The 24747-nt window shown below is 46.9% G+C and overlaps 1 long non-coding RNA gene across 2 annotated transcripts; it reads left to right on the top strand.

Annotated features, from left to right (window-relative positions):
* Positions 1 to 17: 17 nt before the first annotated feature.
* On the top strand, positions 18 to 24399 carry LOC118089000 (uncharacterized). 2 transcript variants are annotated; one of them, XR_009557964.2, is made up of 4 exons: positions 38 to 322; positions 10411 to 10550; positions 11594 to 12074; positions 23792 to 24399. It is a non-coding gene; the product is annotated as an uncharacterized LOC118089000 (long non-coding RNA). The 2 variants fall into 2 exon arrangements; XR_015951203.1 differs by lacking the exon at positions 11594 to 12074 and having other exon boundaries at positions 18 to 322.
* Positions 24400 to 24747: the final 348 nt, after the last annotated feature.

The raw sequence follows: 24747 nt of genomic DNA, 5'->3' as shown, positions 1-24747 counted from the left end.
CCGCCTCCGAGCTAGCCAGACGCAAATGTCCCCCCGCGAAGTGGGCGACAGGGATTTTTTTGGGTGCCGCTGGCCGGGGGGTGGAGAGAGGGGGTGGTGGTTTGTTTAGCCTTGTTTTGATTTCCTAACATCTCCCTCCCCCCTCTTTTTTCGTGTATAATCCCTTTCTGGACACACACCCTTTGGAAAAGAAGAAAAGCCACAGACAAATAAAATTAGCTCCTAGGTGCTCGTGGTCGAGGGAAACGCTGCAAGAGAGCGTCGGGAGAGGTCCCTTTGCGGGAAGGAAGACTCGCTTGGGTGGGGGTGATTCTCAGTGCAGGTAGGTGGGGGGGAAGGAGGTGGAGGAGCCGAGACCCCTCTTTGAAAGGGGGGGTCTGGAAATGGTTTGAAAAGTGCTGTCTTTTCAGGGGGATTCAGTGCGCGCATACGGGGTTCCTTGCTGGAAGGAAAGTTAGATTGTAAGCTCTTCGGGGCACGTCCGCTAGGTTGGAAAGCAGGGCTGCAGAATCTTTTCTTTCCGGCCCGAGGGCCGCATTTCCTTCTGGAGGGGGCCACATGCGAGTGGTGGGCGGAGCCAGAGGCAAAAGTGGGTGTGTCCACGAATATAAATGTTACCTGTGTATGGTAGGCTCGTTTGTACACAGACACACCCCTCCATCCAGACAAGGGAGAGGCAGTGTCACAGATCAAGGGCGAATGCTGGCTTAGGAGGGGGTGGGGCTGGTGGGAGGTGTGGCCTCGGGAGGGGGTGTGGCCTGATGTTCCAAACCTCGGCTGTAAAGCGAATCGCGTTAAGTGCTGATGGATAGTCATTGTATTGTACATGCAAGGACGCTTAAGCTACAATTCAGTGCACCTTTACAAGGGGATAAATGGGTCTTAATGCGCCTACTAAGTCAGAGTGGGACTTGGTTTATGATTGTGTTCATAGGTGTCAAAATAAAACGGGAAGAGAAGACAGCAAGCTAGTTTAGGCCCACGCCCCAAAGTGAGAAGAATAGTACCCAAACAATCTATCTGGTGTCTCGGGTACTACAAATGCTAAAAACACTTTTTAAAAAAATGAAAACTGGGAATCTCACAATCTTTTTGGGAGGGGGCTGCTCCCCCTTCCCTTTCCTGGAGATGCTCAGGACTGTGCTGTCAATTTCCGGAGCTGTTGGGTGACGCTCTACCTGGAATTGATTGGTTTATTGATTGATTGATTGAATTTATATACCACCCTATACCCAAAGATCTCAGGGTGGTTCACCTAGCAAAATCAAAATATAAAACCACAAAATCTATTATCAAAATAAAAACAACCCAATACCCCCAACCCCCCACATTATTTATTTATTTATTTATTGAATTTGTTGATTTATATCCCGCCTTTCAGTCAAATGATTCCGACCTCAGTTTACACCAGATTGCAGGAATGCTCAGAGATGTGCAAGCCCTTCCCTGTACAAAATTGCCTTCGGGCGGCTCAGGGGTCGGATAACTCCATAGCCTCCAACATTTCTCCAATGAAAATAGGGACATCCTAAGGCAAAGTGGGACTTTCTGGGATCAAATCAGAAACCGGGATGACAGGGTGTGTGTGTGTCTGGACATGGGACCTCCTGCCAGCCCAGCCGGTGTTCTGCCACAGAGCTATGGCCCTTTTCCAGACTTCTGGGGACCTCTGGGCACCTTGTTCTGGAAATTGATTGCTGTTTCAGGACAGAGAAAAAGAAGCCAGGATATCCTTATCAGTTGAAGTGTGCTGCAGGAAGCTGCCTGCCTCCACTTGAGGTCAGGGCCAAAAGCCCCGTTGATCTTGGGGGGTGCTGGTGGCACTTGCGCTCATCTGTATGGGAACCCTTGGAATGCACGCTTGCCTGGGAGCAAGTCCCACTGGATTACACAGGACCCACTTTGGAATAAACGTGCATCAGGTTGTGGCTGCAAGAAGGGAGTGCAGGATGGCTGCTGACACCCAGAGATCGAAAAGGAAGAAGCTAAAGTGTCAGGCTTAGGCAGTATGTGGACCAAGAACTCCCAGAAGTGCAAGCTGGATTTCGAAGGGGCAGAGGAACCAGAGACCAAATTGCAAACATGCGCTGGATCATGGAGAAAGCTAGAGAGTTCCAGAAAAACGTCTACTTCTGCTTCATTGACTATGCAAAAGCCTTTGACTGTGTCGACCACAGCAAACTATGGCAAGTTCTTAAAGAAATGGGAGTGCCTGATCACCTCATCTGTCTCTTGAGAAATCTGTATGTGGGACAAGAAGCTACAGTTAGAACTGGATATGGAACAACTGATTGGTTCAAAATTGGGAAAGGAGTACGACAAGGTTGTATATTGTCTCCCTGCTTATTTAACTTATATGCAGAATTCATCATGCGAAAGGCTGGACTAGATGAATCCCAAACTGGAATTAAGATTGCCAGAAGAAATATCAACAACCTCAGATATGCAGATGACACAACCTTGATGGCAGAAAGCGAGGAGGAATTAAAGAACCTTTTAATGAGGGTGAAAGAGGAGAGCGCAAAATATGGCCTGAAGCTCAACATCAAAAAAACCAAGATCATGGCCACTTGTCCCATCACCTCCTGGCAAATAGAAAGGGAAGAAATGGAGGCAGTGAGAGATTTTACTTTCTTGGGCTCCTTGATCACTGCAGATGGTGATAGCAGTCACGAAATTAAAAGACGCCTGCTTCTTGGGAGAAAAGCAATGAAAAACCTAGACAGCATATTGAAAAGCAGAGACATCACCTTGCCTACAAAGGTCCGTATAGTTAAAGCTATGGTTTTCCCAGTAGTGATGTATGGAAGTGAGAGCTGGACCATAAAGAAGGCTGATCGCCGAAGAATTGATGCTTTTGAATTATGGTGCTGGAGGAGACTCTTGAGAGTCCCATGGACTGCAAGAAGTTCAAACCTATCCATTCTTAAGGAAATCAGCCCTGAGTGCTCACTGGAAGGACAGATCCTGAAGCTGAGGCGCCAATACTTTGGCCACCTCATGAGAAGAGAAGACTCCCTGGAAAAGACCCTGATGTTGGGAAAGATGGAAGGCACAAGGAGAAGGGGACAACAGAGGACGAGATGGTTGGACAGTGTTCTCAAAGCTACCAACATGAGTTTGACCAAACTACGGGAGGCAGTGCAAGACAGGAGTGCCTGGTGTGCTCTGGGCCATGGGGTCATGAAGAGTCGGACACGACTATAAACAGCAAAGTGTCATGATCCCATCATGCAGCCATGTTTGATCAGGGCTCTGGGCCCAGATAAAGAAATTAAAGCCAGTTGCTTAATCGACTGGATACATTTGCCTAAAATTGCATTGACAGAAAAAGGTGTCGCTGTTCTTGGTTTTAAATGGCCCAGGTTTATGTTGCAGCTGGAGCTGCCTTCGGTAGAGGCATCACCCCCTGTGTCAGAGTGAGGGGGGGGGGGGAAATGATGCCTTTTCTGCAAAAGTGCTTGCCACCTGCAATTTTTGAAAGTTTACATTAAAAAGAATCTTTTTTAAATGAAACGAAACAAAACCATGCTTCCTGCTTTGGGGGGAATGGATTTTCAGTTGAAAATGGTTAAGCAGTTTTCAGTTTCATTGGCTCCCAGTACGTTTCCGAGCACAATTCAAAGTGTTGGTGCTGACCTTTAAAGCCCTAAATGGCCTCGGTCCAGTATACCTGAAGGAGCGTCTCCATCATTCTGCCCGGACACTGAGGTCCAGCACGGAGGGCCTTCTGGTGGTTTCCTCATTGCAAGAAGCCAAGTTTCAGGGAACTAGGCAGAGGGCCTTCTCGGTGGTGGCGCCTGCCCTGTGGAACGCCCTCCCAACAGATGTCAAAGAGGAAAACAACTATCATACTTTTAGAAGACATCTGAAGGCAGCCCTGTTCAGGGAGGCTTTTAATGTTTAATAGATTATTGTGTTTTATTTTTCTGTTGGAAGCCGCCCAGAGTGGCTGGGGAAACCCAGCCAGATGGGCGGGGTATAAATAATAAATTATTATTATTATTATTATTATTATTTCAGAAATAAATCTGAAAACTGCTTAACCAAGCAATCAATTAAAGGTTGCAGCCTTGATCATAACAATGCGCATGTGGGCATGTGCGGAATGCCTTTCCCTCACTGCCAAATGACAGGAGAGATGCCATTTGTGTAGTCCAATAGCTCTTGCTGCCTCCTCAATCCACCACGTTTTCTCTGACCAAAGGTGCCAACTCTCTGGGGACTGGGTGCCTGAGCACCCACAAAATTCCCCATGAAGGAGCCAGGCACCCACAGATTATGGTGCTAGGGCCATGCACATTGCATGGCACCCACAGCCATGGGTACCCACAGCCATGGGGCCAAGCTGTGTTGTGTTTCCATTGGAAGGCAGGAAGTGCACAGAATTCAAACTACAAAGCTTTATTTTATTTTTTTAAAAGCTTCTGGTAGCTTAGTCGGTAGAGCTAGAGACTCTTAATCTCACAGTTGTGGATTCAAGCCCTACACTGGGCAAAAAAATCCCTGCATTGCCGGGGGCTGGACTAGATGACCCTTGTGATCCTTTCCAACTCTATAGTTTTATGGTTCTGTGATTCTAGTCCTTATGGATCAAAGATTCAGTGTGTCCCTCCTCACAATCCCCCCTTCCTACCTGCCTAGGATTAAAAGCGAAACAAAATCCCCTGATGTAGTTGAAAAATCAAGTAATGTGCTGCTGCTTAAACTTTCCAAACACAATTGCTCTTGCAAAAGGCAGAAAAAAAATAATCAGCTTTGGGCGGGGTAGGGGTGCTCCCTGTGATAAGAGTGTGTAGCATAGATTGTGATATGGTTTTACAGAATTTAGATGGCTTTTAAAGGGAGCCAAAGTCATGGAGCTAAATAAATTCTAGCTAAATAGAGCCCCAATTTCAGAAGCAGCAAAACTCTGAACTGCGGCTCCAGGGGAGCAAAGAACGGGAGTTTTTGTTGCCGCTTTCATGCTCTAGTTGCAGGTTCCCAACTCTTCAAAACAGGATGCCGAAGGCTGGGCTGATCTGATCTAGCCTGTCACTGCTTGGGTTCTTAAAGACTTGCAAATTTCAGATCTCTTTTGCCCTGTGGAAATGGCCTGATCAGATAAACAGGTCTACCCAAAAGAGCATGAAACTAATCAGGTGTGGCAAGTAGTTGCCATTATAACAATGTATGGCAGTTCAGCAAGGGATGTTTTTGAGTGTGTACTCGGAGGCCACCCTAGCTGATAGCAAGGGAGTGGTGTCGAAGCAAACGCATCTGGGATCTTTGAAGAGCGGGGTGTTATTGCAGCCATTGCTGCGGTTCACCTCCAGACTGCAAGGGAACGGGTTAAATCTGCATTGCCTCGGAGTTTCCCTTCGGAGAGGCAGCCAAAGGATGCCTTTCGCAAGCAAAGGTTCTCTTCTCCAGTTCCTTCCAAAAAATAGCTCCCCCCCCCACACCAATGTCTGCAAACACACCCCAGATCCCAGCTTGAAATCTGAAACTTTGCATTGGCTGGAATGGGGGCAACTGGGTTGTGCAAGAGACTGGCGGTGAGAGATTGCACGCTATGGTTTGGGGAGCGCGAGTGTGTGTTATGTCTGGAACTGATTTTGGAAAATCCGATCTGCATTTAACCCTAAACAAAACAATAGTCCTTCTCTCTGGTTTACTCTTCCTCCAGACGAAAACAGCGGGCGCTTTGAGCTGCATTTCTCTGCTGTCTTGGGAGTTCTAAATGTTGGTTAGTGCGCACACGATGCGCTCTCTCTCTCTCTCCTGCTTCAGATCCTATCTGGACGGTAGGGAGATGTATGCACGTTTGCATAAACGAGGTTGGTGGTTTTGTCCTTAGTACTGCTGCTTAAAAGGACCTTCTAAAGCAGAGGTTGGATGTCCATCTGTCATGGATTCTTTAGCTGTAATTCCTGCATTGTGGGGGAGGGGTTGGATTAGATGACCCTCGGGAACCTTCCAAACCTTACAATTCTATCATTCAGTAGTAGTAGTAGTAGTAAAGGTAAAGGGACCCCTGACCATTAGGTCCAGTCATGACCGACTCTGGGGTTGCGCGCTCACCTCGCATTATTGGCCGAGGGAGCCGGCGTATAGCTTCCAGGTCATGAGGCCAGCATGACAAAGCTGCTTCTGGAGAACCAGAGCAGCACATGGAAACGGCGTTTACCTTCCTGCTGTAGCGGTTCCTATTTATCTACTTGCACTTTGACGTGCTTTCAAACTGCTAGGTTGGCAGGAGCTGGGACCAAGCAACGGGAGCTCACCCCGTCGCAGGGATTCGAACCGCCGACCTTCTGATCAGCAAGCCCTAGGCTCAGTGGTTTAACCACAGTGCCACCTAGGTCCCTAGTAGTAGTAGTAGTAGTAGTAATATATTTATACCCCACCCATCTGGCTAGGTTTCCCCAGCAACTCTGGGTGACTCCCAACAGATTAAAAACAGAATAAAACATCAAACATTAAAAACTTCCCCAAACAGGGTTGCCTTCAAATGTCTTCTAAAAATCAGATAGTTGTTTATTTCCCTGAAATCTGATGGGTGCCACCACTGAGAAGGCCCTGTGCCTGTTTCTATGACTTCAAGTGTCACTGTTGGAAAAGGGGCCTCTTGTGGTTGAGTGGCAGAGCATCTGCTTTGCATGCAGAAGGTCGCAGGTTCAATCTCCAGCATTTCCAGGTAGGGCTGGAAATGTCCTGTCTGAAACCCCAGACAGCAGCTGCCAGTCATTGTAGGCAGTTCTGAGCTGGGTGGGTCAAAGCTGTCCTGCTTTAAAGAGAACAAGCCTCTGTGCAGCTCAATTTTGGCTCAAGAAGGGAGAGCAGGAGAGCAAAAGATGCCATTTCAGATGGGCATCTTTTGCAGCAAAAATAGGCACAGGGCTACAATAATTAAAATGATTGCATTTAGATGTGTGCTTGGGTTTGTGTGTGTGTTTACTTGTTTTCCTCTCCCCTCCTCATCTCTGTTTCCTTTTGCACAGTGTATTTCTGATTGTAAGCCACAGCACTGTATAGAATGCAGCTTAATAAATTGTAGGCACAATAAATATTAATTCGCTTCCTTCCAGTAGCACCTTAGAGACCAACTAAGTTTGTTATTGGTATGAGTTTTCGTGTGCATGCACACTTCTTCAGATACACTGAAACAGAAGTCACCAGACACTTATATAAAGTGAGAGGGAGGGGGAGGGGTATTACTCAGAAGGGGGGTGGGAATGGGTGATTGGCTGATAGGTGTGGTAAACCTGTTGACGACTGTTAATGACTGTTAACGACTGCAATTGGTCTTACAGGAAAAAGCAAGGGGTGAGATGGCTTTATCATGTATAATGAGATAAGAATTCAATGTCTTTATTCAGACCAGGTCTCTCCATGGTTTTAAGTTTAGTAATAATTTGCAATTAAGCAACTTCTCTTTCCAGTCCAATTCTGAAATTCTTTTGTAATATGACAGCTACTTTGAGATCTTGTATAGAATGTCCTGGAAGATTGAAGTGTTCTCCTACTGGTTTCTCTGTCTTGTGATTCCTGATGTCAGATTTATGTCCATTTATCCTTTGGCGTAGGGTTTGGCCTGTTTGTCCAATATAGAGAGCTGAAGGGCACTGTTGGCATTTGATGGCATAAACAATGTTAGAAGATGGTATGTTTGATGTTGTTGGGGCCAGTAATGGTGTTGTCCAGGTGTATGTGGCAGCAAAGTTGGCATCTGGGTTTATTGCAGGCTCTGGTACCAGTGTCCATTTTAAGTCTGGTTGTTGTATTATTGTGGGTGAGGAGTTGTTTAAGATTGGGTGGCTGTCTGTAGGCAATGAAAGGTCTTCCTCCTTTTTAAAATTTTGTTTCGACTACAGCAGACCAACAATGGCTACCTACCTGTAACTATTAATTTGCTGATTCATTCATTCTCTGTATGCCGACAAAGGTCCGTATAGTTAAAGCTATGGTTTTCCCAGTAGTGATGTATGGAAGTGAGAGCTGGACCATAAAGAAGGCTGATCTCCAATGAATGGATGCTTTTGAATTATGGTGCTGGAGGAGACTCTTGAGAGTCCCATAGACTGCAAGAAGATCAAACCTATCCATTCTGAAGGAAATCAGCCCTGAGTGCTCACTGGAAGGACAGATCCTGAAGCTGAGGCTCCAATACTTTGGCCACCTCGTGAGAAGACTCCCTGGAAAAGACCCTGATGTTGGGAAAGATGGAGGGCACTAGGAGAAGGGGACGACAAAGGACGAGATGGTTGGACAGTGTTCTCGAAGCTACCAACATGAGTCTGACCAAACTGCGGGAGGCAGTGGAAGACAGGAGTGCCTGGCGTGCTCTGGTCCATAGGGTCACGAAGAGTTGGACACAACTGAATGACTAAACAACAATGTAGGGAAAAACACTAGAAGTCATCCGTCAGCGTTGAGTCAGGTCTCCAAGAACTGGTAGTCAATTTTCGTGCCTCTAGGTGGCGATTCATCCCTGAAGAGCAGAGAGCTCTAATCTCCTATCGGCTCCTTATTTCCTTTCCACGCCATGGAAGTGTTTTTTGCTGACCAAAGGACAAGGTGGTATAAATATAGAAAGATGTAGATTTGAGAGGGAAACCTTGCAGATGAGGCATGGCGGCATGCAAAGGCCATTTCATGGGAATGTTTATATCTGTCTCATTCCACTCGTTTAATCGCAGCTGAAGGTCTATGCCGATAAAAGCAGGATGTCTTTTTGCAAATTTAGAAAATGGGACAGGAAAAGACCCCCCCCGGGTTCACTCTGGGGGTGGGAGTGCCACACATTGATCATCATGAACTTATGCAGTTGTGCTGCTCCAGTAAAAGTTGTAGCTGCGCTTTTCTTTGTGAGATGTGGAAAGCAATAAAAAAAACGGTTGCCGATGTGGATAGGCAGAAAAATTCTGCCCCAAAAGGACGATGGAAGACAACTATGCCCACTTGGGTAGGTCTAGCCCAGGGGTTGTCAAACCTGGTCCCTACCACCCACTAGTGGGCGTTTCAGGATTCTAGGTGGGCGGTAGGGGGTTCTACGGCACAAGCCGAATCCTCCTTCCATCGAGCACTGGTGGGCGGTAAGGAAATTTTACCATCAAGAACGATGCATTATTGGGCGGTAGGTATAAAAAGGTTGACTACCCCTGGTCTAGCCAAAGAAAATCCCAAAGAAGAAGAAGAAGAAGAGGAAGAGTTTGGATTTGATATCCCGCTTTATCAGTACCCGAAGGAGTCTCAAAGCGGCTAACAATCTCCTTTCCCTTCCTCTCCCACAACAAACACTCTGTGAGGTGAGTGGGGCTGCGAGACTTCAAAGAAGTGTGACTAGCCCAAGGTCACCCAGCAGCTGCATGTGGAGGAGTGGGGAAGCGAACCCAGTTCACCAGATTACGAGTCTACCGCTCTTAACCACTACACCACACTGGCTCTCTCCAATGTAGGTTTCTCATTTTTCGTTCTCCACAATTCCACAGTCATGGGCATATGATTCTTTAAATAAATAAATAAACAAACTCATGAAAATTCATCAGCATCGTAGTGTGAATTTCTCCTACCATCTTGTGTGCAGTTTTGACAGAAAACTCACATTTCTGCAAGCAATTTCCCCCTAACGCAGGCGCAGGCAAACTCGGCCCTCCCATCATCCCTAGCTAATAGGACCAGTGGTCAGGGATGATGGGAGTTGTAGTCCCAAAACATCTTAACCACTACACCACACTGGCTCTCAGTGAAAGACTGAAAGACCTGAAAGACTGACTCCTTCCCTACAGATCTTTCTGGGGACCCTCTTCGTGGTTTCACCAAGTTCAGGTAGTGGTTGCCCCAGAGAGGATATTTTCTCTGGAAGTACCTAAGTTCTTAGAATCATAAAACTGTAGAGTTGGAAGGGACCACGAGCGTCTTTTAGCCCAGCCCCCTGCAATGCAGGAATATTTTGCCCAAGGCGGGGCTTGAACCTGTAGCCCTGAGATTAAGAGTCTCACGCTCTACCAGACTGAGCTATCCAGCAGCTAGCTTTGTGGAACTTCCTCCCCACAGAGGAGCATCTGGCTTCATTATGGTACAGTTTTCAGCAAATGCTGACGATGCACTTATTTTTTCTGGCCTTTGGTCCCTGAGATGTGTATTTTCAGAGCCCATCCTATTCCTGCGACTGCAAACTGTTCCAATGGTTTTTAATTCTGAATTTTAAGTTGTTGGGACCTGCTGGTGAAGGGAAAGGGGATAAGTAAATCAGGTTACTTTCCAAGATGGGGAGAAGGAATGAAGGAAACTCAGGATCACACCATATTTAAATAGCGAAAAGCTCAATGTGTAGCGACTTTACCTTATCATTCTACCATGCTGAATTTTTCTCATGGAGATGCTACCATATGGTCAGCTTCTATGTTTCACTTTGCTCTTTGCCAGACCCCTCAAAAGACAGTGCCTTGATGGGAGCATGGAAGGTAACCGATTAGGTGACTGCAGAGAGACACTATGAGGCCGATGTCAAGGTCTGGGACAGGAATAGCAGACCACAGACTCTGGGACTGCCACAGAGAACCACGGTAAGAGACTGCTATTTATTTATTTATTTAATTAATTTAAAGAATTTATATACCCCTTAATCATTAGCATTTCTAAGCCGTTTACATAAAAATAAACCTTACACAGAACATGGCTATAGAGTTATATCATAATACTGAACATAAGGCAAAATTGTTGTCGTTGTTCTTATTATTATTCATACTATACTGCTTATTTGCAGTATATTAAGAATAATTAATTAAGAAAATAAAAGCAGTTACCAGAAATGCATATAATTAAAATACCCAATAAAACCATTTAATCGAAATGTTAAAATAAACAATAGAACAAGCCCATTAATGCAGTGCAACAATTAAAACAGCAATTAAAACAGGAGGTTCAAGTCCAAAGAACAGGGGAATGCTTGTCTAAATAGCATTTTTGAGAGCCGGCCGAATGCCAGTACTGATGGGGCCTCTCCTATTTCAGCAAGGAGATGCCTTAGACAGCTCCAGAACACGAGTGAGTGTAAAAAAGCAGACTGAATCATGCTCTGTCCACTGAATGTCACAGATATCTGGCAGATCCCTCCCCCCAAAAATAATAATCTGAGTCACAGAGAGGAATGTTGCAAACCACATGAAGATGGGACAGTTGCCAGTCACTGGGAATGTGATGCATAAATTCAGATCCAAAGATATCTCTGCTCTACTTTAGTTTTTGTTAATTGCATATACATCTTGCATTTTCAGAGCAGCAAATAATGTTCTCCCTGCATCCCCAATTTTATCCTAGCACAACAACCCTGTGGGGTAGTTTGGACTAAGATAGGAGTAGTCCATGTGGTGTTCTCCAGATGCTGTCAGACTACAACTCCCATCATCCCCAGCCAACATGGCACCATATTGGCTAAGACATAATGACTGACCTAAAGCCACTATGTCAGCTTTGTGGCTGAGTTGGGATTTTATGTTTGGGCCTTGCCTATGCTGGCTGGGGATGATGGAAGCTGGAGTCTGACAAAGTTTTGAGGGTTGCAAGTTTCCCATCTTTTTGCCAACCAGTACATTAATTCTGTGTACAGGGCAGCCGTCTATCAGCTCCATCTGGTACGCAGGCTGAGACCCTACCTGCCTGCGGACTGCCTCGCCAGAGTGGTGCATGCTCTGGTTATCTCACGCTTGGATTACTGCAATGAGCTCTACGTGGGGCTATCTTTGAAGGTGACCAGGAAACTACAACTAATCCAGAATGCGGCGGCTAGACTGGTGACTGGGAGCGGCCGCCGAGACCACATAACACCGGTCTTGAAAGACCTACATTGGCTCCCAGTACGTTTCCGAGCACAATTCAAAGTGTTGGTGTTGACCCTTAAAGCCCTAAACGGCCTCAGTCCAGTATACCTGAAGAAGTGTCTCCACCCCCATTGTTCTGCCGGGACACTGAGGTCCAGCGCCGAGGGCCTTTTGGCGGTTCCCTCACTGCGAGAAGCAAAGCTACAGGGAACCAGGCAGAGGGCCTTCTCGGTAGTGGCACCCGCCCTGTGGAACACCCTTCCATGAGAGGTCAGAGAGATAAACAACTACCTGACATTTAGAAAATACCTAAAGGCAGCCCTGTTTAGGGAAGTTTTTAATCTGTGATATTCGATGTATTTTAATGTTTGTTGGAAGCTGCCCAGAGTGGCAGGGGGGCCCCGGCCAGATGGGCGGGGTATAAATAATAAATAATAATTATTATTAATATTATATAATGTACCACATTGGTCCCCAGTTTTCTTCCCTTTATTTCCATTGAGTGTGTCAGGAGTATGGGCAGGAGTCAGGCTCTGGGGCCTGTAGTGCCTTGCAGGACTGGGGCCTGCCTCAGCTTGTGCTGGGGAAGCAAGGCGTGGCCACACAGGTGAAGACATCAGCTTGTGCTGGAGAGGCAAGGAGTAGTCACCCAGGTGAGGCCACTTGAGATCTCACTGCACCTGGTGGCAGGAGCTGGGAGGGATAAAAGCCCAGCATTTCCCTTCAGCTCTTTGCCACAGCAACGCTATCCCTGCCTGGTTGCATCTGGCCTCCTGCTCCTTGGACCCTTGCCTTGCTGCCACCTTGCTTCTTGTTCCTGGATCCTCCGCCTTGCTCCTTGCTCCTTGGACCCTTGCTTCGCCTTGCTCTTGCCCCGTGGACCTTCGCCTTGCTTCTTGTTCCTGGACCCTTCGCCTTGCTCCTTGGACCCTTGCTTCGCCTTCACCTTGCTTCGTGCCCCGTGGACCTTCGCCTCTGCCTTGCTCCTCGACCCTGCTTCTTCACCACCATCTTGCCTCTGGTCCTGACGCCCGCCGACCGGACCATGACAGAGTGCCTAAATCTCCAATATGTAGACTTCTATCATTGCGCAGATCTACAATTGCAGGGCTGCTGCTGGATTCTGGTTCACTGGGGGTTTGGAGTGGTTTCCCAGGTTCTGGTTAAAGTGAATGAATTTCGAGGGTCAGATCTTGAATCTGGCCATTTTGGTGGGGTCTGTTCCAGAAACTGAAGGCTGTTAATGATAGCTTCTCATGCATACAGTGGGACTGCATCTTACGGGCATTCAATGGGCACACTGTCAACCATGCCTGCTTGAAGGCTGCTGCTTGGAACGTGCAAGTTGAATGCAGGCAAGGTGGAGACCTTAACACTTTTTTTTTTTTTGCGCCAGGTTTATATGTAATATAAACAGGCTCAACTGTCGAAGGTCAGAAAATGCTTGTGTTTGGGAATTCAAGCTTATATGGTGTGAAAAGACATCAGTTCCATTTGACCCAAGTGTTGGAGGGTACACAACAGGAAGTGGGGCAGGGGAAAATATGATAGCCATCTTCAAATATCTGAAGGGCTGTCACATGGAAGAGGGAACAAGCTTGTTTTCTCCTGCTCTGGAGGGTAGGACTCAAACCAATGTTTTGGTTTACAAGAAAGGAGATTCCAAATAAACTTCAGGAAGAACTTTCTGACAGTAAGACCAGTAGGATGGTCTCCCTCGGGAGGTTGTGGACTATCCTTCCTTGGAGGTTTTAAAGCAGAGGTTGGATGGACATCTGCCATGGATGCTTTTGCTAAAATTCCTGGTTTGCAGGGGGTTGGGCTAGAGGACCCTTGAGATCCCTTCCAACTTTACAGTTCTACGAATCTTTGTCTTCCATCGGGTCCTGGTGCAACATCATTTCCGAAGTCGTTTCCCCTTTCCTGGTGCATACCCTCGGTTTATAATAATAATAATTTTATTATTTGTATTCCGCCAATCTGGCTGGGTTGCCCATGCAGCAGAAGTGGTTTAGTCATGCTGCCCAGTGGCCACATGACCTGGAAAAGCTGTCTGAGACCAAAAGCAGGCTCCCTCGGCGTGAAAGCGCTGAGCGCTGGATCTCAATGAAATTGTGATGTGTTTGCGCCACATAAACTCGCATTTGTGCAAACTTGAGCATTTTCAGGCCTTTGACCACCCTAAGCGACTATCTCAGGCCCACCCAAATGAGCCGAAATAGCCGCAGGTCAAAAGGTCACTGATTGTTTAGCCCAATGGGGCTGGCTACGTGAATGGCACCCGAACCGGCCTCCGCCCTCGTCCGATGCAGCCTTCCGCCCCGAGAGAGAGCGAAAGCGCTCCAAGTTTCTCGGACAGTGAGCTCGGGGCGTGATATAAACACACAGCCCGTGTCTTAACAATTAGCTCAGCGGGCCAACCTCTTTAACTTTCACTGGGGACTGAAAACAGCTCCGCTACGCTCCACTCCAACCCCCAATGTCTAGACACACAAGCCGAGCTCGATCCTGTCCACACACACTGGGAGTCCGCTTTGGACAAAGGGAAGCCAGTGAACAAAGACAGGCCTGACGGGCAGGTGGGCGAGAGCGAGCAAAGGCAGACGGGCGGCGAAAGCTGGCGGCGGTGGAGGAGGACGGGACACATGGAAGCGTTGGGGGGGGGCAGGGAAGCGGGCCGGCTGCCTCCGACCTCGAGCTTCTCACCCTTTGTATTTGCAGCGTTGCACAGAGGGAGGAAATGTTGGATATCCCTGGGCAGAGATAAGATCGCTGTAAAAGCCATCTGGGTGACCTCTCCCATCACCCTCCTCAGCAGAGCTGGCGTCTGGCAAGCTGGACGGCCGCCCAGAGGCCTGCTTGCTCTCCCTGTCTCAATCTGCATAATACACACAGGTTTTTATTGGAGTTGCCGATCCCACTTCGCCTTTCTTTCTTGCACCCCCCCTCCAACAAACACTCCATGAGCGCACACCGTGTTTCTCTTTATAGACTCTTGTGTCTCTGAGAGCCAGGGCCACGCCTTGGCGAGAGGAAGTGCGGCTGCCCAGGAGGTAGACTCCATGGCTTAGCGCTCTTTGAAACACAAAATGCTTTATGGTGCGGTATGCTCTCTCTCTCTCTCTCTCTCTCTCTCTCTCTCTCTCTCTCTCTCTCACACACACACACACACACACACACACACACACATATACACACACACACACACGAAAGCTCATACCTATGACAAACTTAGTTGGTCTCTAAGGTGCTACTGGAAGGAATTTTTTTTATTTTTTGTTTCAACTACATCAGACCCACGCGGCTACCTACCTGTAACACAAAAACACACACACACACTTGCCCCCTTCTCCTCCATCTCTCCTGAGCTCCAGATTGTTTCCCAAGGCGGCTGAGAAACGGCAAAATAATAACATCTAATAAATTATTATTTTTGATCCCGGTTAGTCATTCCGCTCAGTTGTGGCCTCTTTGGATTAGAAAGAAGTTGGAAAGAGAAACATAGCAGAACTGCCTGCAATGAACTATATAGAATGGCCCTTTAAAAAAAAGAGTCTAAATAATATTGTTTTTATTAACCACACTGATTAATAGATACAAGAAAAGAGATTCCGACTAAAACATACAGAAAAACTTTCTGACAGTAAGAGCTGTTTGACAGTGGAACGGTCTCCATTTGGAGGTGACGGACTCTCCTTCCAGCAGAGGTTGGCTGGCCATTTGTTATGGATGCTTTAGCTGAGATTCCTGCATTGCAGGGGGTTGGACTAGATGACCCGAGGGAGTCCATTCCAACTCTACAACTCAATGATTCTAGGATGTCTCACCTTTCCTTCAAGGAGCTCCAGGTGACATGCATAGCCCCCTTCCTCTCTGTTTTATCCACGCCCTATTAGTGACCTTCATGACCAAATGGGGGATTTGAACCCTGGTCTCCTAAGGTAGGGTTGCCATATTCCAAACACTGGAAAACGGCAAAAATGGCACTGCCGACATGGGCTGCCATACACCCGGATTTTCCTGGACATTTCCCCTTATTTCTGCCCGGACACTGCTTCCGACTGCAGTATTCCAGGTACGTCCAGGATAATCCGAACATGTGGGCAATCCTACCAAAGGTTCTAGTCCGGCACTTTAAGCACACCACCACACAGACTCTCTATGTAGCGGATCCAGGCTCTAAGGCTTGAAGTAAGCCTGGGATGAGGAACGGCTTGCAGAGAAGTGTCATGGAGGGGGATTTCTGGGTGGGTAAAAACATAAACATATCTCTTCCTTCTCTCACTAACTGATCGACTATCCCTGAAAATGCCCCAGACACTGCATTAATGTTTACATTTTCTGGGGTTGTGTGTTGTGCGGCCTTCTGTGTAGCTTATGAAAATGGCGCACAAGCCATGGGCTGTGGCTCTCGGACAGAATGAAAGGAAGGAAAAGAAGCAAGCAAGAAAGGAAATAAAGAACAACACAGCCTCTGCCAGGCAGCCTTCATTCCAGCCAGATGGCTGCTCTGGCCTCAAGGTTCAAGATATTTTAAGCACAAGGGCAACAGAGCCCCCAATAAGCAACTTTGCTTCCATTTTTTTCTGGGTGGTTGTTTTATAAATGAGTTTCAAAAATAATGATTGTGAGCTATTTGAGGTCATGTTTTAGAGGAAAGCTTTATGTGTCATTGAAAATAAAATGATAAATAGGACCAGATGGTTTCGTATGAAGGATTGCTTGTAGTTTAAGTAGGACTTTGTGGCATCTGTGCATTTCCTTTGATAGCGCATGCTCAGGAGAACTTCTCACTGGGCTGAGCTCTGGGATGTTCAAATGAGTTTATCAGAAAGTAAACTCTATTTCCCAACTCCCCTACGGCAGGCTCAAGGAGCCCTGGGAAATACAATTTCCCCAGTGCTACCAACAAATGTCAGTAGAACTAGGAAGATTTCATTTCCTGGGTCTCCTTGTACCTGGGATGCAGCTATTGCATGGAATGTGATTGGGAGATGGAGACAGAAAGTCTTTCATCCCTTTTTCAACAACCAGAACATAAACTAAGGGAAGATGGGACATGGGAAGAAGCTTGGAGGTAAACAAGTGAAAGTTAGGGAGGAAGGAAACTGTTCAGGAGTTATCGATGATTATGATGTATATAGATCCTGTGAAATAAAGTAAAGAAAGCGAACTGCAGTGGAAGGAAACAGTACTGCATATGGCAGGGCAGAATGGAAAACGATGGCATCTTGCATCCCGATTCCCAGACAACATGCTTATTGAGTGTTCATCCTGATTTGTCTGCAAAAAGTTTGTGGGGATATTAGACAGCACCGGTTCTCTATTGAATGCTCATCCTGATTTGTTTGTGGGAAGATTAGGTGATGTTGCACCAAGCACATGTTATCTCATGTGCCTTTCCCCATCACTTTCCTTATTGCAAAAAGTCTAGGAGGGGTGGGAGTTGATTTTTTTGCACAAGACCTCAAAATAAACTTTAGTTGCACATCCTGGATTTGCCAGTTTTGCAGTTGAATCCAACTCAAAAATAGTGACAGCCTGGAAATGCCTGGCATCTCAAGCAAAGGCTAGGCTCAAGCCCTTCTCCCAAGCTAGCTTTCCATGTGAAGGGATCTTTTTGCATGGAGGACCTGTTGGCCATGTTGTTCCTCTCCCTCACCCCCCCCTGCACATTCTGGAATGGTACAGTCCAGACACAGATTTACCACCTCTTTGAAAAATAGACCCAGGGTGTTTGGTGTGTGTGTGGTTTGGACGGAGTCACTTCTACGTGACTGTGGGAGGTATTAGGCAGCCCTGGATGTGTGCATCAGCCTGCTTTTCAACCAGCCTGTTTTCTTGCTGTTTATTGCAAGGCTCGAGAGGATTTACAGCAGTGACAACACATCATTTCCAGAGGAGAGTGTTACACTCCCAGCAACCATTTCCAGATGCCCAGAAGCATGTTTTCCTTTTGGGTTGTTGTTGTTGGTTTCAGCATTAAGGAATTACCTCAACGCAATGCAGCCTGCGTGCCAAAGGCATGAACAGGACTCCTCAACTGGCCATGCTGAGGAAAGCAGCTGGCTTCAGTACGCAATTTATTGTCTTGATTATAGCTCTAAGTTCAAGAGCATTTCCTTGCTAAGTGAATGTTTGCTGGAGCTCAGGAGGAGAGGGAAGGGTGGCTGGCTGGAAGCACAGCAGAGAGGAGATGCTAGGGCTTGCCGATCAGAAGGTCGGCAGTTCGAATCCCCGCGATGGGGTGAGCTCCCATTGCTCAGTCCCAGCTCCTGCCAACCTAGCAGTTCGAAAGAACATCAAAGTGCAAGTACAGTGGTACCTCTGGTTAAGAATATAATTCATTCCGGAGGTCCGTTCTTAACCTGAAACTGTTCTTAACCTGAAGCACCACTTTAGCTAATGGGGCCTCCTGCTGCCGCCGCCGCGCCACCGGAGCACGATTTCTGTTCTCATCATGAAGCAAAGTTCTTAACCTGAGGTACTATTTCTGGGTTAGCAGAGTTTGTAACCTGAAGCATTTGTAACCTGAAGCGTTTGTAGCCTGAGGTACCACTGTAGGTAAATAGATACCGCTTTGGCGGGAAGGTAAACAGCGTTTCTGTGCGCTGCTCTGGTTTGCCAGAAGTGGCTTAGTCATGCTGGCCACATGACCCGGAAGCTGCCTGCGGACAAACGCCGGCTCCCTCGGCCAGTAAAGCGAGATGAGTGCCGCAACCCCAGAGTCGTCCGCGACTGGACCTGATAGTCATGGGTACCTTTACCTTTACCAAACCTTTTATCCCTGGCTTATTTGCAGAAATAACTTCTCATGCCACTGGATGCAGGGACTTCCCGGTAGTGGCACCTTAGATCAGGATGTTCTGTGCAGGCATGCCCCACTGCTGCTGACATGGTTATCCTTTCAGTGCCATGTTTTAATTTCCCCTGGTTTCCAATGGATGCTTTCCTTACTTCTGCTAAAGGGCCAGATGCACTAGACCTCTTTGCCAGATGCAAAGCCTCTCTGTAGACAATTTTTGGTGGCATCAGCGTAACCTTTGTCCTCCGCCGAGTCTGTCCCATGAAGTGCTCTGCTCTCTTCCTGGCAGCAGCAGCAGAGGGGTCTCTCATGGCCGGCATTGTCAGAGGGTCATTCAGGAAACGTACACAATGTCAGGACATTTTAACACTGACCTCACCGCTTTATGACTCTTCAAGCTTCCTCCAGCGGAAACCAAGTCCTTTGAGATGGAAACCTGAGGCAGAGATGTTGCCAGGGGGTCTGGGAGAGCTTTGCCCTGCAGGAATTGATCCACAAAGGCTCTGGCTGCTTCTGTGTGTTCAAAACGTGGGCAGCCTCCAATGTACCTCTTTGCATCCCTTGTTGAAAGCATGCAGGCAATCTTCAACTCCTTGTCCTTGGCCTTCTAGAATATTGGAACTCCAAAAGTTAGAACCACCGATTCTTCCTTGAGAATAGGGAGGAGGAGGAGGAGACACGATAGAAGCTTATAAAAGTGGGTAGAGCAATGCTTTTCTCACTCTATCGTAGCAATAGAACTTGTGAACACTCATTCAGGGCATCGTTAAACTGTGGAACTCACTCCCACATGAGGCAGTGATGGCCAGCAACTTCGGTGGCTTTCAAAGAGGATTGGACAAATTCTTGGAGGAAAAGTCCATAATGACTTGTAGCCATTGATAGCCATGCTCTGCCTCCATGGTTGGAGACAGTAATGCTTCTAAGTACCAGTTGCTGGAAACTGCAGAAATTCAAAATTGGGCAGCCCAAGTCAGGGCCATGGAGGGGCTAGCATAACAGTGGCACTTGATTCCATTCTGTTTATGAATCACTTCCCATAAAATATCTTGAAGCGATTCCGCAGTGAAAACATCCACAATAAAAGCAACTCCATGCACAAAAACAGTTGAAAGCAATTCCGCATGTAAGAAAGCAACTTCAAATCCAATACAGATGCAGAATGCAAAAAGGATTTCCACTGGAAAGGCTTGTTGAAAAAGCAAGTTCTGTGACAGGTACCAAAAAGGCAGTAGAGATGGCACCAGTCTCCTGGGTATTGGGAGGAATTTAAACAGTAGGTGCCCCCACCCTGAAGGACCTACTCCTATGCCATGTGGAACAGGTTTCCTAATAAGACGGGACCCTCTTTTGCAGAGCACAGTGATCCGCTGAGTATATAAGGGGTGATATGATCTTTCAGGTAGCCTGGTCCCAGGCTGAATAGGGTTTTGTACCTTGATGCAAGCTCCTTGAACTTAGCTTGGTAGCTAATTGTCAGCCAATGCAATTCTTTCAACAGTTGTAGCACGGGATGTTAGTCTGCTCCAGGAAGCAATCAAGCGACTGCCTTTTCATACCCTTCAACTGCCCCAGGAAAAACTGGCACATCTTGTTTTTTCACACAATAATATGGTGGCCATTTGGGACACCTTGCTTTTGCGCAATTTCCTGCCGAGATCTCAGTCTGTGATCTCGCATGGTGTCCCACAATGTGTGTTTTTGGGCACCATACCTTTTCCGGGTGCACAATCTCATGTGGGTCACACAACTCAGGCAGGTTTTCAGACCCAGAAGATGGAGTCTTGGATTTGGGCCATGTTGTGTTGGAAGGTATGCATTTGGCCACAGACAGCTTTCTGGGTCATGTGGCCAGCAGGACTAAACCACTTCTGGCGCACCGGAATACCATGACGAATGCCAGAGCACATGGAAAAGCCGTTTACCTTCCCGCCGCCACAGCACCTATTTATCTACTTGCGCTGGTGTGATTTCGAACTACAGAAGCTGAGATAATGCAACAGGAGCTCGCCCCGTCGTGCAGATTCGAACTGCCAACCTTTCGATCAGCAAGCCCAAGAGGCTCAGTGGTTTAGACCACAGCGCCACCCGCGTTCCTCTTTCAACTCTACAGTTCTATGATTCTACCCTTGTAATCCTGCAACAGGGCTCTCCCACACCCTCTCTTCCCCTCCCCACACCCATTCTTTGTCCTATTCTTATTGGTGGGACCAAGGGGTGTGGAAGCAATTTGCTTCGGTTCACATTGAAAGGTGAATCTATGCAATCTGCACTTTCTGAAACAATCTGTGGCCTGAAACACAGCCTTCCTTTGACATGCGCACTTCTCTTCAGTTTGCAGCACAGTTCTCCAGCCAAGGAATGTGTGCAACGATGATTAAATCACATATAGGAATGCGTGTACCAGTGAAAATAATGTATTTTTGGGGGGGGGCACTGCTTCAAGAGCACACTCAGAGCCTCATGGACTGGAGCCCAGCAGAGGAGAGGGGTGAGAGTTTAGCTGTGGCTGACTGGGAGCGCTGGTCCATCGCATTAGGAAGCTGCTTCCGCAGCTCCCTTGGGGGCACCAGAGCCAGGCCCCAAAGACATGGCTACCCTCCGCATGGCTCCGAACTCAAAGAGGGAGTCTGTTGTTGGGGTGCCTGATAGAGCCCCCTCAAAAAAATGTGCCTGGGGCCACAGCCCCCATGCTACACCACTGTTCCTGCCAACGGCCACTGTAAACCTTCATTATTTCATTTCATTTCACTTTTAATTTGTGTACCGCCTTTCTGTCTTACTATGCACAAGGCCGTATACAAGCTGAAGAGACAACAAAATAGACAGCGAAGATCATACACATAATAGCAATCTGATCCAATACAAGAAAGTCACAATAATTTTTAAGTAAATAACTCTCATCAAATAAAGCAATATTCAATAATCCATTACAATATAATAGTAACCAGTAAGATTAAATATCAGCAAATAATAATTAAACAGTTAACACATCAATTACAATAAAATATTAATAAACTATCATCAATAAAAATAACAGCAAGACACAATGCATAAAATGCCACAAAGCACACAAAACCATGTAAAGGGATCAAATTGAGAAACAAGGAGACAGAACTTATAAAATATTTTTTTAAAAAACATATCCCCCAAACTCCTCTTCTCCCTTCCCAGCTGCTTCTGCTGTTCTCAAAGTCACCATCGCTCTTCCTGCTGCAACCTCTCTTTGCAAAACCCACCAAGGTAGAAACCCTTCTAAATTTTGCTAAAAGCAAGCAAACCACTGGGTATGGAACAAAGAGTCAGGCAACTTGGATGAAATACACAAAATGCATGGATGCATTAAAAAAAGAAGAAGTGCCCATGTCATTGGTTTTCTTGGAAATACAACGGCCTGACCAAAAAAATAATAATGCCAAAAGGGAGGACATCCATCTGCCTGGAGCACTGTTTGAATGGAGCCAGGATTGCAGGGGGAAAGAATGGGAGAGCTCTCCCCTCTGTTCAGATGTGTGTGATCTAAATAATCTGGGATGCCTCCATCTGGGAAAGGTTTTCTGTTCCTCCCCAGTGCTTGAGGTCCTTGATGTGTTATAACTTATAACAGACCATTACCTCACTGGTTCACTGCAGATGGCTGCAGTCTGAAAACCTTCATTCCACGATGGCTGGCTCTTACATCCCTTTCATCAAACTCATTTTTTGGGGTGAGGGGGCTTAATTCTTTAATTTTGCCTCCCCGCAACCCTGTCTTCTCCTAAGTTTTGTCTGACTCATAAGGATGTGATGGAACCAAGGATTTTTCTGACGTTTTGTATGTCCGGATCATATTGCTTCTCTTTTTCAGGAACAGCAGAGTCATTAATTAGAAATATTAAACTGGAAGGACGAGTTTATATTTTGTCAGTTTGTTCTTTCGATGTTTGCTTTAGGGAGGAAAATCCATTGAAATGCAATAACCTCCTTCATATGGGAGCGGGGTGGGGGGAATCTTCCCACCAAACAAAAAAGCACAATGTTCTGTAGGTTTAAGTTTAGCTGAACCCCTCTGCAGATGAATAATGCTCTCTCTAACGTCGTAGGGAGTTGATGCTCATGATACAGGATAGATCAGAGGCTATGGAATCATAGAGCTGTAGAGTTGGATGGGGCCCCAAGGGTCACCCAACCCCCTGAATTGCAAGGAATTTGCCACAATGAGGGCTTTTATAGAAGCATATTTTATTCTGATACCCTTCAATCTATATCCCACCAGCTGCGGTGTTTCCATCGAAGGAAATCTGCCTCGCCGTAGTGAATCATCACCCACCTTTTGTCACACTGAGAGTCATAGAAACACAGGATTGTAGAGCTGGAAGGCACCTTGAGGGTCATCTAGTCCAACCCCCTGCAATGCCGGAATCCTCCCCACATCTGTCCTGGGTGGGCTCGAACCACCAACCTTCTGGTTAGCAACCAAATGTACTGACCCATTGCTTCAGACCACTGGGGTCCAAGATAAAAGACACTCGGCTGAACAGGAAGTCCCATTCATTTCAATAGGTCTGCTCTAAGGATGGCTAAGATTGGACCAAAAGTATTACTGTATTATTATTATTATTATTATTAGTCATTATAGTAGTAGTAACAGTATGTAGACTATGTACATTTATTAATATTGCATTTTAAAAAATCAACCACATCCCTTATTAATGGAGTTTAGGGCAGGCATCCCCAAACTTCGGCCCTCCAGATGTTTTGTACTACAATTCCCATCTTCCCTGGCTACTGGTCCTGTTAGCTAGGGATCATGGGAGTTGTAGGCAAAAACATCTGGAGGGCCGCAGTTTGGGGATGCCTGGTTTAGGGTGACACTGTGGTTCTCCCCAGACCCTTGTCCCAAGACATTCATTTGCTAACACAAGGGTAGGAAACCTCCGGGCCCCCCCAGCTGTTGCTGGACTCCAGCTCCCATCATCCCTGATTCCTGGCCCTGATGGCTACTGGGGTGAGGGGCAAATTTAACAAGGGATAAATGTGAGCAAATGTAATGTTGTGTACGGTATTCAGAGTTTATTTTGATGTCACCTGGAGAGCCTGATGCAATGTGGGATGTGGAAGAAGGATGGAAGATTTTTTTTGGGGGGGGGGAGGGAACGGCAGAATGAAATCATAGGTGAATTTTGCGTGTCTCTTTCCCTAGGTCTCAGGACAACTAGAGCACCCCATGCTGGCTTAAAGGGAAAAAAGCAGTGTGCCGCACTTATCTCAAGGTCTGCTTCCTCTCAGATACACCTACTGGTTTGAGTTGATGCTTCAGGGAAGTTGCTACTCCATCTTCCGCAGCCTCACCTGAGATAGAATTGGCGAGAACATGGAAGAGGGTCTTCTCTAGGCTTTGGAACCTCTGCGTCTGTTTCGGGATTTGGTTGGCCGCTCCCTCCATTATGGATGGACGGAACTGCCAATAGAAGAAGAAGAGGAGTTTGGATTTGATATCCCGCTTTATCACTACCTGAAGGAGTCTCAAAGCGGCCAACATTCTCCTTTCCCTTCCTCCCCCACAACAAACACTCTGTGAGGTGAGTGGGGCTGAGAGACTTCAGAGAAGTGTGACTAGCCCAAGGTCACCCAGCAGCTGCATGTGGAGGAGCGGAGACACGAACCCCGGTTCACCAGATTACGAGTCCACCGCTCTTAACCACTACACCACGCTGGCTCTCTCCAATGTAGGTTTCTCATTTTTCGTTCTCCACAATTTCACAGTCATGGGCATATGATTCTTTAAATAAATAAACTCATGAAAATTCATCAGCATCGTAGTGTGAATTTCTCCGACCATCTTGTGTGCCGTTTTGACAGAAAACTCACATTTCTGCAAGCAATTTCCCCCTAACGCAGGCGCAGGCAAACTCGGCCCTCCCATCGTCCCTAGCTAACAGGACCAGTGGTCAGGGATGATGGGAGTTGTAGTCCCAAAACATCTGGAGGGCCGAGTTTGCCTATGCCTGCCCTAACGTAATGCATTGCTGCATGTTATTTTCACAAACAGGTGCATTCTAATGCATGATTTCCTCTAATACAGGCATGCCCTGAAGAACAGCAGTGTGAACGTTGAAGGACAGCTGTGGTTTGGTTCGCACAGTGGTTCAAGACTCA

Source organism: Zootoca vivipara, chromosome 7 (genome assembly GCF_965207765.1).
Source record: "Zootoca vivipara chromosome 7, rZooViv2.hap1.1, whole genome shotgun sequence".
NCBI lineage: Eukaryota > Metazoa > Chordata > Lepidosauria > Squamata > Lacertidae > Zootoca > Zootoca vivipara.
Note: the sequence above shows the minus strand (reverse complement) of the source record. Positions and strands in the feature narration are given on the sequence as shown.